The sequence below is a fragment of the Cavia porcellus genome, unplaced genomic scaffold (genome assembly GCF_034190915.1).
Source record: "Cavia porcellus strain 051 isolate PalLab524CR breed Dunkin Hartley unplaced genomic scaffold, mCavPor4.1 scaffold_1, whole genome shotgun sequence".
NCBI classification, from domain to species: domain Eukaryota; kingdom Metazoa; phylum Chordata; class Mammalia; order Rodentia; family Caviidae; genus Cavia; species Cavia porcellus.
In genome coordinates, this window is record NW_026947484.1 from 63,624,474 (window position 1) to 63,638,597 (window position 14,124).

Consider the following 14,124-nt stretch of genomic DNA (forward strand, 5'->3'; position numbering starts at 1 on the left):
GGTAAAAGGTTAGGTTTGAGAAAGCCATCGTCTAAAAGAAGCTTGCTTATAGGTTTGAGCTATAGGATATTGGGGAATGCAAGGAAAGATTGAAAGATCTCTGAGATGAATTAAAACAGGAATAGCATGGGTAGCACAGGGTGGATTGGAGATGTCCTAGACCTTGGTATCAACAAGGGAAGAAGGGAGGGAAGGGGGTGGGTTTGTGGCAGATTGTTATGGTGTTTGGAGGATGAGCTGTGTGGAGAGGGAGAAGGTAAAGAAGTTAAGCTTTTGGTGGAAATTCCTACCTAAAAGAAGTGGGGCATGTTGATATTATCAGAAAGCTAGGGGTAAAGAAGAGAGTTTGGAAGTTGCATGGAATGGGCTCTGTTTGAAGAGGCTGTCTAGATTCACTGTCAACAACCACTAGAGAGACTGAGGATTTAATACAATGGCCTCAGGAAGAACACTATATCCAGCCCCCATATCTATAAGTACAGAAAATGTCTTATCTGAGACCTCCAATGAGAGTTGCGGCTGGGAAGGGCACCTTAATGGGAACAGTGGGACCCAAGCCCTATCAATCTTCAGTAGCAAGTCCAAGTAAATTAGCCAGTGATGAATCCAGGGGTGATGAGATCTCCTGTGTGGGCAAGAAATTAGAGGATGGCTTACCCACTCTCTGGCAGCTAGGACAGTGTTCTCCAATGGCCCTTGAGATTGCAGAGGAGGCAGGGCTCCAAAGGAACTCAGAGGTTAGGGCATTCTCTTGCCCAATGTCCTTCCTTGTTACACTTGAAGCATGGTCTGGTAGGGGCTGGGGCAGCTCTGCCTTGTCTTGGTTTACCTGTCTTGGAAGCCCGAAGTGTCACTGTTAAAAGATCAGACTGATGTTTAGCAAGTTTCTTTTTTTTTTAAATGTCTCTTTTTCCTCCCTTTGAGGTCTATCTCTGTTGTTGAAAAATGAAAAGCCATTTTTTTTTTTTGGTCTTTTTTTCCTTTTTATCAGTACCGGGGATCGAACTCACAATTGCCTGCTTGCAAGGCAGGTGCTTATGCTGCTGAGCTTAATCCCCAGCCCCTGAAAAGCCATATTAAGAAGGTCTCTCTGTGCGGTTTGAGGGCCAAGTAAGCCTTTTGTAGTTTTGCACGAATGTCAGGAGCAGACTGAGAAATCAAATAAAAGTTAATAATTGTCCCTTCATGACAGTCTGGGTTTACATTAGTAAACTTAATTAGGGTGTCCCTAACATGTGTTAGGAACACAGCAGGGTTTTCATTAGCCTCTTAGACCTGTTCTAAAAGCTTGTTATAGTTAGCATGCTTGTGAGGTATTTGATTAACGTCCACAATTATACATTCAATCATCTTATGTACCCTATAAGAACCTTCTCCATTTTGGTAAACACAGTTAGGGTCCTGTTCAGGCACTGCAGCAGGCCCAGGGTAATTCTCAGCAGTATTTGCTTTATGTCTACGATTGGCCTCCTCTTGAGTTGCTTGCTATAGCTGAGCCTGCTCTCATGAGCTGAGGGTGGTGTTCAGAATCACATAAACATCCTTGAAATATAAATTATAACAATTAGTTATAAATTTAAACTCTCTAATAAAATTTTATGGTTCAACAGAAAAGGAACCTAATTTATGATTGATCTGAGATAGGTCAGTGAGGGAACAAGGAACGTGAATATGAATCAGTCTCTTGGGACCAGCTTGTTCCCAAAGGGGGATTAGAGATTGAGGCTGAGATAAAAGGAAAGAGACTTACAGAGTGGATCAAGAAACAGAGTCCAACAATATGCTTTTTACAAGAAACATGTTTAACTCAAAAGAAATTCATTGACTGAAATTCAAAGGATTGGAAACAATACTCAATGTGACAGTAACCCAGAAAAAGGCAGATAATGTAATGTCAAACCAAGAATGATTAAAAGAGATAAAAAAGGTCACTACACATTTGTTAGGGGAGAACTTCAAGAGAAAGAGATAGCAGTCATAAAAATATATGCACCAAATATGGGGACACCCAAATATGTAAGACAAATATCAATAGATATGAAAAATCAAATAAGAAAAAATACAATTATAACAATGGACTTTAACACCCCACTGGCACAAATAAACAGATCAATGAGATAAAAAGTCAGCAAAGACATAACAGACCTGAATCAAACTTGTGAACAAATGTACTTAGTAGATGTGTGCAGAGTGTTCTACTCAACATCGAAATACACATTCTTTTCAGCTGCACATGTGATGTTCTCTAAAATGGATCATATATTCACCCATAGAACATGTTTAAGTAAATGCAAAGTAATTGAAATTATCCCATGAATATTATCTGACCATAGTGCAATGAAATTAGAAGTTAATGGCCAAAAAACCCACAAAGGCTCTGCAAATATATGGAAACCAAATAGCACCCTACTGAACAACCAGTGAGTCACAGAAGAAATTAAAGAAGAAATTTAACAATATATACAATCAAACAAAAATGCAAATACAACTTACTGGAACCTGTGGAGTGCAATGAAAGTTGCCCTCAGAGGAAAACTTGTACTGGTGAATTCCCATCTTAAGAAAACAGAATGAGCACAAATAAACAATCTAATGCTGCATCTCAAACTTCTAGAAAAAGAACAAGTCAAACACAATGCCCAAAGAAGACAGGAAGTTATAAAGATCAGAGCAGAAATTAACCCAACTGTGACTAAGAAAACAATACAAAGAATTAATGAATCAAAAAGTTGGTTTTTTGAAAGAATAAATAAAATTGATAAGCCCCTAGCCAACTTTTTCAAAAAAAGAAAAGAAAAATTTCAAATTCATGTTATAAGGAATTAAAAAGGTAAAATCACTACAGATCCTGTGGAAATACCTACTTTGAAATACCTACTTTGAAAATCCTTGTTCTTTGTAGGATTGAAAATGCAGAAGAAATGGACAGATTCCTAGAAACATGAATTACCAAAGCTGGATCAACATATGCAAATCAATAAATGTAATATACCATATTAACAGAGCAAAAGACAAAAATCACACAATCATCTCAATAGATATTTCTAAAAAGCTTTTGATAAAAGTCCAACATTCATTCATGGTAAAAACCCTAGAGAAAATTGGAATAGATGGTCTCTATCTCAATTTGATAAAAGGCATGTATGACAAACCAACAGCCAACATCATATGAAATGGTTAAAAACTGAAAACTTTCACTCTGGTCACATCATGAACAAGATAAGGTTGTCCACTATCACCACTCCTATTTAATATAGTTCTAGAAACATTAGCCAGACTAATTAGACAAGAAAGAGAAATAAAAGAAATAAAGATAGAAAAGGTAGAAGTTAAACTATCATTATTCACAGATGATATGATACTCTACATAAAAAACCCCTAAAACTCCACCAACTGGCTTCTAGAACTAATAAGCAAATTCAGCAGCATGGCTGGTACAATGTCAACAGCATTCCTGTACACAGACAACAAACTCACTGAAAGAGAAGTTAGGGAAACCACACCTTTCATGATAACATAAAGAAAAGGAATGCTTAGGAATCAGTTTAACAAAGGAAGTAAAAGATTTATGTATTGAAAATTATAGTACTCTGAAAAAAGAAAAAGAATTAAGAAAATGGAAAGATATCCCTTGTTCATGGATAGGAAGAGCCATCATTGTGAAAATGGCCATATTCCCAAAATTGTTATATGGAATTTAATGCAATCCCAATCAGAATACCATTACCATACCTCACAAATCTAGAGAAAACATTCCTAAAATGTATATGAAATCATAAGAGACCTAGAATAGCAAGGGCAATCCTAAGTAACAAAGACAAGGCAGGAGCATCACAATCTGAGACTTGAAATTATACTGCAAAGATGCTATAATAAAATCAGCCTGGTATTGGTAAAAAAAAAAAAAAAAAAAAAAAAAACAAACAAAAAAAAAAAACAACCTCTTAAGGATCAGTGGAACAGAAGATACAGGCACAACTACAAACACACTCAGCTGCCTTATCTTTGACAAAGGGTCCAAACATGTTGACTGGAAGAAAGATAGCCTCTTTAACAAGTGGTATTGGAAAAACTGGCTTTCTACATGCCAAAGACTTAAACTAGACCCATGCCTATCACTATGTACTTGACTAAAGTCAAAATGTATCAAAGATCTAAATATTAAGACAAACACTAAACCTACTGGAAGACAAAGTAAGTGAAAACCTCAAGGACATAAGGATAGGCTGAGACTACATGAACAAATACCAAACTGTATGAGAAGTCCTTAAAAAAATCAACAACCGGAATCTCATCTTATTAAAATGTTCTTGCACATTGAAAGAAATCACCAACAGAGTGAAAAGAAAATCTACATATTAGGAAAAGATTTTTGTCAACTGTCCCTCAGACAAAGAACTTTTATTTAGACTATATGAAGAATTGAAAAAAAATCAGATTCCCCAAAATTTAAAGATCCAATTCAAAAATGGGCATCTGAGATGAATATACCATTCTCAGATAAAGAAATACAAATAAATATATGAAAAAATATTAAACATCATTGGTCATTCAAGAAATGCAAATTAAAACTGCACTGAAATATCATCTCACTCAGAATAGCTAAGAAAACATTAACCAATAACAAATGACTGGGCTGTGGGGAAGAGGACCCTTCTCCATTGTTGGTGGGAGTATAGACTGGTACAACCACTGTGGAAATCAGTATGGTGATTCCTCACAACTAGGATTAGAGGTTCCATTTGACCCAGCTATTCCCCTTCTGGATATTTTCCCTGAAGAACTGAAAACATACCCGAGAGGTACATGTGCATCCTTGTTCATAGTACACAATTTGCAACAGCTAAATCTTAGGAACAACCCAAATGCCCATCGACAGAGGAATGGATAAAAAAGGTGTGGTATTTTAGACAATTGAGTACTACTCAGCATAAAGCAGGATAAACTTGAGGCTTTTATATGCAACTAGAAATAAATCAGACTTGCATGTGTAAACACTGTGTTGTCTCACTAGTGTAAGAAACTGAAAGAGTAAAGAGAGCCAGAAGTTACAATAGATATAATAAAAGGGAAAGAAATTGCTCAAAGGAAAATTTTATTGTTTGATGAGTCTTGTATGCCTGTATCTGATAGCCTGAGCAACTACATTGTGGATAACAATATGCAGTATAACAACCTCAGACAAAGTTAAATCCCCATCACCTTGTTTTGAAATCTTGCATTACCATTGTTTTTTTTTTGTTTTGTTTTGTTTCATTTTTATTGTTGTTGTCATCATTTTGCTCTTGTTGGTTTTTTAATTGCTTGTTTGCTTGTTTTTCTGGGTTTTTTTCTCTTTAAAATAAAAAAAATCTTATGAGAGCAAACAATCACTGATATAAAAATGACTGCTTTCAGACATGCAATAATTACATGTGGTTAACTACAATTGTGGGACAACTTAATAGAATAAAGGAATAACTCTATTCTAATTGGTCTAATTCTACTAATAATACACTCGGATAGACACTCGGTAACAGTGTATACACACCATAACTTTAGAGGTCAAAAGAGTAGTTTGCCACACACTGATTTAATTGCCCCAGAATTATATAGCAGTGGAACTCATTGGTCCTGTGGAACCATTTTGTGGCCCTGGCTTCCCCTTGGGTGGATAAGGAAATGCACACTAGAATTTTGATTATAAGGCAGGAGTGTAAAAATATCAACAAACCTGCAAACTTTACCCGTCTCTGACAATGATGGTCTAGACGTATTTCACTGATTTGATCATTTGGCTTCTGTCTTTGTCCCTTCCCTAGGATTAAAGGATTCTATACAACATATAAAGGGCTTGGATAATGTTATTGTTATGATACATTGTGTCACTGTGAAAAGTTCAGAAATTTAACTGAGAGACTCAGCAGGGAGCCAGCATTCTTACTTTGTAAAGGTCCTCCTCCCTTGCAAAGGAGAGCAAGGAGGTTTTGTAAGTGCTCCATCCACCCTGGAAAGGGATGGCCTGTGTACACTATAAGGAGGAGAGGCTTGCTTTTTTCGTTTTTGCTCTGGCTGCTGTCTTGAAGTGCTGTCTCAGTGCTGTGCCACCCTGCCTTGGAGCCAGGTGATTATGGACTGAAACCTCCACAAACAGTGACCTAAACAAACTTTTGTTCCCTAATTTTGAGTATCAGGTATTTTGTTCAGCAAGGAGAGAAAAGTAACCAAAGCAGATACTCAGTGGGCCTTAAGTGATATTTCAACTGGTCTCTTTCTCTCTGAAATTAAGAAGTAAAATTAATGAATCAAGCTGTCCTAAAAAATCAGATTGCATTAGGTTCTAACAGCAGCACATGGGGATACTTAGGCAACTGTAACAACTGAGTGTTGTGTGTACATTCCTGATCCTCTGCTAATATCTCAGTGGCTATTTGAGATAGTAAATGACAGGTTAATGCTATCTCAGGTTCTCAAATTCCCTGGACCTTCTCCTTACCCTCTTTGCAGGGAGCTATTACTGGCTCTTCCTGGTGGAAACACTGTTGGTTTTGTTCATAATACTCTTCTTGATCTTATCATTTAGCTCATGGATACTTAACTATTTTTTTGGCCTTGTCTCCTCCAGATCTAAAGCTGTACACCTACACAACATGAAAACACTTGAACCTGTGGTGGGCCTTTAGATAGCCTCTCTAGAGACTGTCTCTCACTGCCAGCCATAGCTCCACTCCCCTGCATCCAAAAGTAGTCCAAACAGTCATCAGCCCTCGCTCTCCCATGGTAGTCATGGGGTACTGTTTCAGAGGGATGTTATAGACAGGTACATTAGGTAGAAACGTTATGGGCAGTCAAGTCCTCAAAGAGTGAGTACAGAGTATGAGAACACATCACCACCATGGCTGGAGACATGGTTGATAAAGACTAGGCCTTAAGACACAGATGGAATGACCTAGTCTACAATCTCCCCCAGGGGATTAGATAATTAGTATCACCTGTAACAATAAGGTCTAGCTAGACCTCAGTCACCTGGGAGGGTGACCAAGACTCCCCGATCCATTCTTTCATAGAAGGCTCTTTGGTCTTTCCAGGTACACTTGCTGCGTGACCTGTTCCCCTACTGCAGCAATATCCCCTTAGTGACTGTTCTTGTAACCTTATTGGTTGAGGATAGTTTTGATCCACATTGTACCCACCTTGGAATTTTGCTTTATAAGATTTGCTTTGAGGAGCTGACTCATTGTCAGCCCACTTTTGGGTCCCTCCTATCTCAGTCATTTTTTCCTGCTCTTACCTTCCATTGTTCCTTAACATTTGTTGTTCAGTTTTAGAAAACATGAACTTGATGTACGTAAAATCCAACAGGTTAAAATTTACATTTATTCCCCTTGTATCATTCAGAGAAGTTTTTTTTACTCTTAATCTCTGTTATTTCTTAAAACTCTTTTTTTAAATTTTGGGAAATACATACAGCATATCTGACATTTCGCAGGTTGGGAGTTATCTTTATTTCCCTCATATCAACCCTGCTAGCTCTGGGAAGATTGACTAGAGGGAAGACTCAGGAGGCTTTTAATTTAGATCAAAGGGGTTAGTCACTGATCACTTAGTGTGAATTTATATACAACCATCCCTTCTGTCCAAAGTCGTTAGAGGTGATGGAGTCTTCCTGAGAACACAGCTGGACGGTGAATTCTAAGGGTATAAGCTTATTTTTTTCAGGCTTGGTGAAAGAGTATGGCTCACTGCAGAGCAGCCCATTTATTCTCTGAGCACAGGGGCGTCTGGACAAGGAGGAAAGGAGGGAGGGATACGGAGAGGGGAGAAGGGATACAGAGGACCCTGTGTCTGCCTGGGGTGGGTGTTTGCCATGTCATTTGCCACATGAGATTCTTGATGACTCTCACCACCCAGAGTTATAAGGCGTGGCATCTCTAGAACATAGCTTTTATACTGATCAACACATTTGGGAATGAGCACAAGGTTAAAAGAACAAATGGTTCAGTGATGAAGTGATCAAATTCTGTATTATGGCAATCTGTGTGGTACCTCATTTGCTCATTTAGAGCAGGAGACAGTCATTCACAGCTGCAACACAAAAACTGCTTTTCCAGAAAGTTCTGAGTTCCTGGGAGGAGCATTAAGCTCTTGGGCTGGAAAGGTCACAAAGAGTAGTTAACCCATGGCATGGAAAACTGAGAAATGACTGGTTACATCCCTTGTCATGGGTCTAATTTGTTCAAAATCAAATCCATCTGTTCATTTTACACCCTTTGTTCCACTTCTTTGTTGCAATACACACTGGATTACTCCATGACTTTAAAAACTGGCTGCATTTACAATAAACTAATCATTTATTTTGTGGTTAACCATGTCAAGATAGTCTGGGACAGGACCAATATTCTTGTGTTCTCCCTCCACCCCCTTCCTGGGCACAATGACCAGGAAAAGCTTTAAAGTCCCTCCACAAACAGATTCTTCACAACCTGTGAAGTGACACTCAGGTTTCCAGTCTCTCCTTCCTCCTCAAATAACCTTCAAATGCCTCTTTGCCTCCCATGGGCCACACATTCTAAAGGACTTTGTAGCTCACTAGACTCCATTTATGATTTCCAAATCTTAATTTCAAATGACACTTGCTCCTTTTCAGGAAAGACTTATCTTCCGTGCAATAAACCAGGGTCCCCTAAGGCATTCATTTGAGCTGCAGCAATTCCCTTAAGGTTTCCAAACCCATTAAAATATGTTCAATTTTTCTGCTTAACTAATGGATCCTTGGAAAAATAGTATTGCATGCAAGATATAATTCAAAGACAGGCACTTGGGGTGGTTTGCCAATCCATTTATGAACATTTGCTGATTGGGAAAATATTTTACATTCTGGCTTACTCTTTTGCCAGACCACACAAACTAGTGAAGGTTGCTCTGTTTTATTTGTTGGATCTAAATTCTGAAGACAGCAATGGAATTTGTGATTCTGTCACTGTTACTATTTAAGAAATGGCTGGCTGGCATTAAACCCAGTCAGATCTGTACTCTCCACTTGGACCCTTGTTGAGTGCAAGTTGTGGCCAGATACTATCACTGACTCACCTCTTCTTTGTTCTGGAAGGTCAAATATTTTGGAAATCTTGTATTTATGAATTTTAATCTTGAAAGGACAAGTGGCTTAAGCTAACGGGCAGGTTTTGAAAGATCCAGCAATGTGCTTATAATAATTTCATATTTTCCTTTACTGAAGTAATTAAAAATTCCTTAGCATTAAACTGTAGTAAAATTTTATGTATCCTTAAACAAAGCACAAACTGATCTTCCTTCCCACTGCTAATTTAAGTAGGAAATGTTTTAATTTTATCTCATGTATTCATACATTGAAAAGCTGCAAGCCTTACTAATTCAGGCAACATCATTTCCTGATTCAGTAACTGATATTTTTAGTATTAAAAGATAAGCATAGATGGAAGATGTACTTTTGTTTGTATCATGAGTCACCTTTGCCAGTTCATTCCCTGGGTGTCCTAACAGAAGTTATAGGGTCTGAGCTTTCTGTACCTAAGTTCATAAATGTCATTACAATGTGCTCAGAAAGTTTTCTTTTTACTTTTAAGTGTATGGAAAATAGTACCTTGTATCTCAGACAAGTCTTTGATGTATCTTTATTCAGAAAATAACTTAAACGGAAAGAAATTCAATGAGCTAAATTTTCCCTCATACTTCATCCCTGTGCTTGAAGCAGCAAGCATAGTGTTCAGTGAAGCCCTTTGAGTCTTTCAAGCCAAAAGGATGCAATTTTGTGTATTGTCATTTGTCTGCCATTAACCGGGAGGCTCACATTTGTCTTCCGGAAAGAGAGATGTGAATGTGTTATACAAGAAATGACATAGAATCTGATTAAAAATGACAGAAGGAAGTGAGAACCTGTCTTCATGGAGCAGTTATGCCCATTTGGAAGTCGTGCTTCAAACAGTGCAGGAGCCGAGCTGGGAAGAGGGAGGATGGAGGGGAAAACTACACCCAGGGCTGGGGCGATCTGTGCAGTTCCTGAGACCTGGGGGGGGTCTTTGCACTTCATAGGTCAAGGAGTGCTCGACCAGAGGAAATAGAGAACCTACTGCTACACTGGGAGAAGGAGGAAAAGTGAGGATGTGAGGAGGAGCAAGAACCTGAAGGAGGAGGAAAGGAGCTGGAGAGGCTGCAGAGGAGTGGCCGTGCTTCCCTGCGAGCACTCCCTTGCTGGCCCTGGCAGTAACCGGGTGAGTTCCATGAACACCGTTTCCTGTAGTCCTTGAAATCACTTGCACTGTAACAGTGAAAGAAAGAACCTCTGACTAGGTCACTTGGCTGAATTCCTATAGCTTGGAGGATTTAAAGTCAGGCTGGGTTTTAACACAGCTGAGTAGCGAAGGAGCCAGGTTGGAGCCACTCAGAAAATCAGCCAAAAACAGGCCATTGAGAGAAAGGAGGGACATGCCTGATGCCAAAATCACTCTGAAATAAGAGACCTGTAGGTCAAACAAAACATAGAACTAGGACCATAACATGATGAAGCAACCCACAGGGCTGCCCATGTGACTGCTGCCTACACATGGAGTAGAAACTGTCCCTCTGGGAGGTTCCACAATCCTGGACTGCAGTAGTGTGGCACACTCATGCCACACAGGATGGATTTGGGGTGTAGAGGTTTTCACCTCTTTTGCCTTCCTCCACACAGGGCACTGCAGCCTGGCAACGAATTCCACTAGCACCCACAGGGGCCAGTGACCAGCAAAGCTGCTTCCTCCCTAGTGGGCCAGCAGGACCCCCTTTTTTGCTGTGCACCATGACAGCTGTCTGGAACCTGCAGCACTGGCAGAGAAGGTAGTGAGTGGAATAGCATGGCCCTTCCTACCCTGTGGCCAGCAGCATGAGAGGGGGACACCAGCATAGGAGTCAAGCAGCCTTTGGCCATGGTGGGGAGACGGGTTGGAAGTCGGTATTCGCCCGCTAGAGAAGAGACAGGAATGGGGCCACCTTTTTCATGGTGGCAGGGGCAGTGATTCAGCTTACAGCATACCCCCTGTGCCAGAGGAGGCTGTGCAAGGACCAGGAGAAGCCACCTGGTGTTGGGAGCCGCGTCTGTGATAGCTCGCCTTGCGCGGCGGACGTGCGGCCTGTGGTAAAGAGCAAAGCCTGAGGTAGATTACCCCTCCCATCGAATATGTTAGTTTCCTGCTTACCGCGTAAACAACCCGCTCAACAATGTAGTCTGCCTGGCAACTGATGATGTTAGCCAATCAGCTTGCCTTGCTTACTTTAACATGATTGGACACTGTACCCGTATATATACCGGTGCCACCCCTGGGCGAAAGAAGAAGCCAGGTAGAAGCCCAGAAGTAAAAGCCCAAAAGGAGCCGCGGAGAGCGGACCGATAGAGGCTTTGGGGCAGACTAAAGCACAAAAAGAGCCGCGGGGAGCGGACCAGAGGAGGCTTCAGCTGAGAAAACCCAGGGCAGGCTGTACGGAGAAGGAAAATAAAAAGAAAAGGTTGTCCACTACCAGACTTTGTCGTGTGTCCTTCCTGCCGGCCGGGAGCGGACATCGACATTTGGTGGCCCGTACGGGGACTGATCACCCCCGAGACGTGGAAGTGGACAACGCTCCAGTACAGAGCTGCGAGACAGGTGAGTTGGGGATAAGCCTGGGCTCTGGGTGGCGCGCACCTACAGGGCTTTTAGACTCCCCTCAGGCTCACGCGTAAGTGGCGGATTCCTTGGGCCTCACGCGGTGAGTAACATATTAAAAGATGGGAAACATGTTAGGTAGTAACATTAAGAGCGAGGGTGGTTGTGGAGAAAGCTCTCAAGAGCTTACAAAAGTACGCAGGGTATCTGAGCAGGCCCAGTCAGGGAGCTCCCGAGAGGGGTCCGTCAAGGGGAACAAGGATGCTAAGGAGGAGGACGGGGCTCTAGCCTCGGAGTCGTCTGACTCCGAGGACGAGGGAAAGTTGAATGGCAAGGAGGCCAAAGAGACCAGCTGTCAGGAGCCTAAATCGCTCAATAAGGAGTCGCAGGGTTCTTTTCCAGCGTTGCCCCTCGAATTGTGCTCTGCTCAACCTGGTCTGCGGAGGAGTAGAGAGCTCCTGAGCGCTCCCCGGCGCGAGAGGGAGGCGAAGCCTTCCGCCCCACCTTGGGGGCCGTTTCCGGAGGCGATTCCTCGCCACGAGGCGGCCGCCTGGGAGCTCTCTCCCCTTTCGCCAGAACAGGAAGTGATGCACGGGCCCCCATTTTCCGCCCAATCACGGCCGCTGTCTTATGCTCCGCCGCCGGCGGGTCGGTATTTTTACAGGCGGCTTTGGCAGGGGGGACGCTTGTCTCATGAGGTACATCCACCTGGGATAGATAGTGGCCCCTACGGGATATTTCCTGTACAAGTAGCTATGGGCCAGGGACGCAATGTATGGGAGCCTTTTGAGATAAAGCAGATTAGAAAACTTAAAAATGCAGTTACAACCTTTGGGCCGACTGCGCCTTACACCATTGCCATGCTGGAGAATCTGTCTTCTGGGCCCCTCACCCCCGCGGACTGGATTCAGCTGGCAAAGGCGTGTCTGCCCTCGGGCAGTTACCTGGATTGGCGAGCCTGGTACGCAGAGTTCTCTGCAGAGCAGGCTGAGAGAAACGCCAATCGGGGAAACCGGGGGTGGAACAAGGAAATGCTTATGGGAGAAGGTCGGCACGCTGATGACCAGACCCAGTTCCCCGGCGCTGTCTATAAACAAATCAATGCCATAGGGCTCCGCGCCTGAAAACAGGTAAGTGGTGCCGGAACAGCCTCCTTGTGTCTTTCAAAAATAATTCAGGGTACCACAGAGCCATTTGTTGACTTTGTGGCCCGAATGCAAGATGCTGCCGATAAGATATTTCCTGATCCGGGAGTGGCTCAACCGCTGGTAAGACAGCTGATTTTTGAGCAATGTACAAAGGAGTGCAAGGCAGCGATAGCTCCTCATAAGAACAAGGACCTCAACGCCTGGATTAGGATATGCAGAGAGATAGGGGGGCCGCTCTCCAACTCGGGAGTGGCTGCTCTCCTGGCCGCGGCTGTACAGCAGAGGGGACCTCGCGGGTTAGAAGGGGAATGTAAGGCTAAAGGGTGTTTTGCCTGCGGGGAGCCAGGACACATTAAACGTCATTGCCCAAACAATGCAGATGCTAGGCCTCGCCCTAGGAATGAAGAACCATATGTTTGTGGGCGATACAAAAAGGGATCACACAAAGCTGAGGAGTGTAGGTCGGTCTTTGATGCTCAGGGCAACCGTATTTGTGGACAAGATGCTAGAGAGCCAAAAAACGGCCAGAGGGGGCCCCCTTCACAGGCGGGCCCCCGCCCCAGAGACAAGACAGCTCAGGATGGCAGCCTTCAACAAGGGCCACCCCTGGGTCAGCAGGTGTGGACCTCAGTGTCGCCTCCAGACTTATACAGAAGGTCACCATTAGGATGGATGGTGTTAGGACCCTAAATGACATGCAAAAGCTATTGGGAGACATTAATTGGATTAGGCCATATTTACATATACCAAATTCAGATCTCAAACCCCTGTTCGACCTTCTGAAGGGAGACCCAGATATAGCCTCCCACAGGAGGCTCACTCCTGAGGCAAGAGCTGCCTTACAGAGAGTGGAAAAAGCCTTAGGTGGGGCTACCTTACACAGAATTGAACCAGGGCGACCCTTTGATGTCTGTTTGCTACAGACTAGTCTACAGCCTACAGCGGTGATTTGGCAAAAAGGACCACTACTGTGGATACACCCTAAGGTCTCACCTGCAAAAGTCATAGAGCATTACCCGGAGGCAGTCGCTTCATTGGCCCTTAAAGCGCATGATAGAGCTGTCCAACATTTTGGCTCAGGACCACAAGCCATCCGAGTACCCTATACCGCCAGCCAGATCAAGACCCTGGCTGCCTACATAGATACCTGGGCCATTCTGAGATGTGTTTTCCATGGAGATATAAACAATCAATACCCTAAAGACCCTATCTTGTCATTTGTCACTCAGCACCCTATAATTTTTCCAAAGGTTACTGCCTCTGAGCCATTAGTCCTAGCAACTACAATATACACAGATGGCTCCAAGACGGGGATAGGCGCCTATGTGATCCTAGGCAAG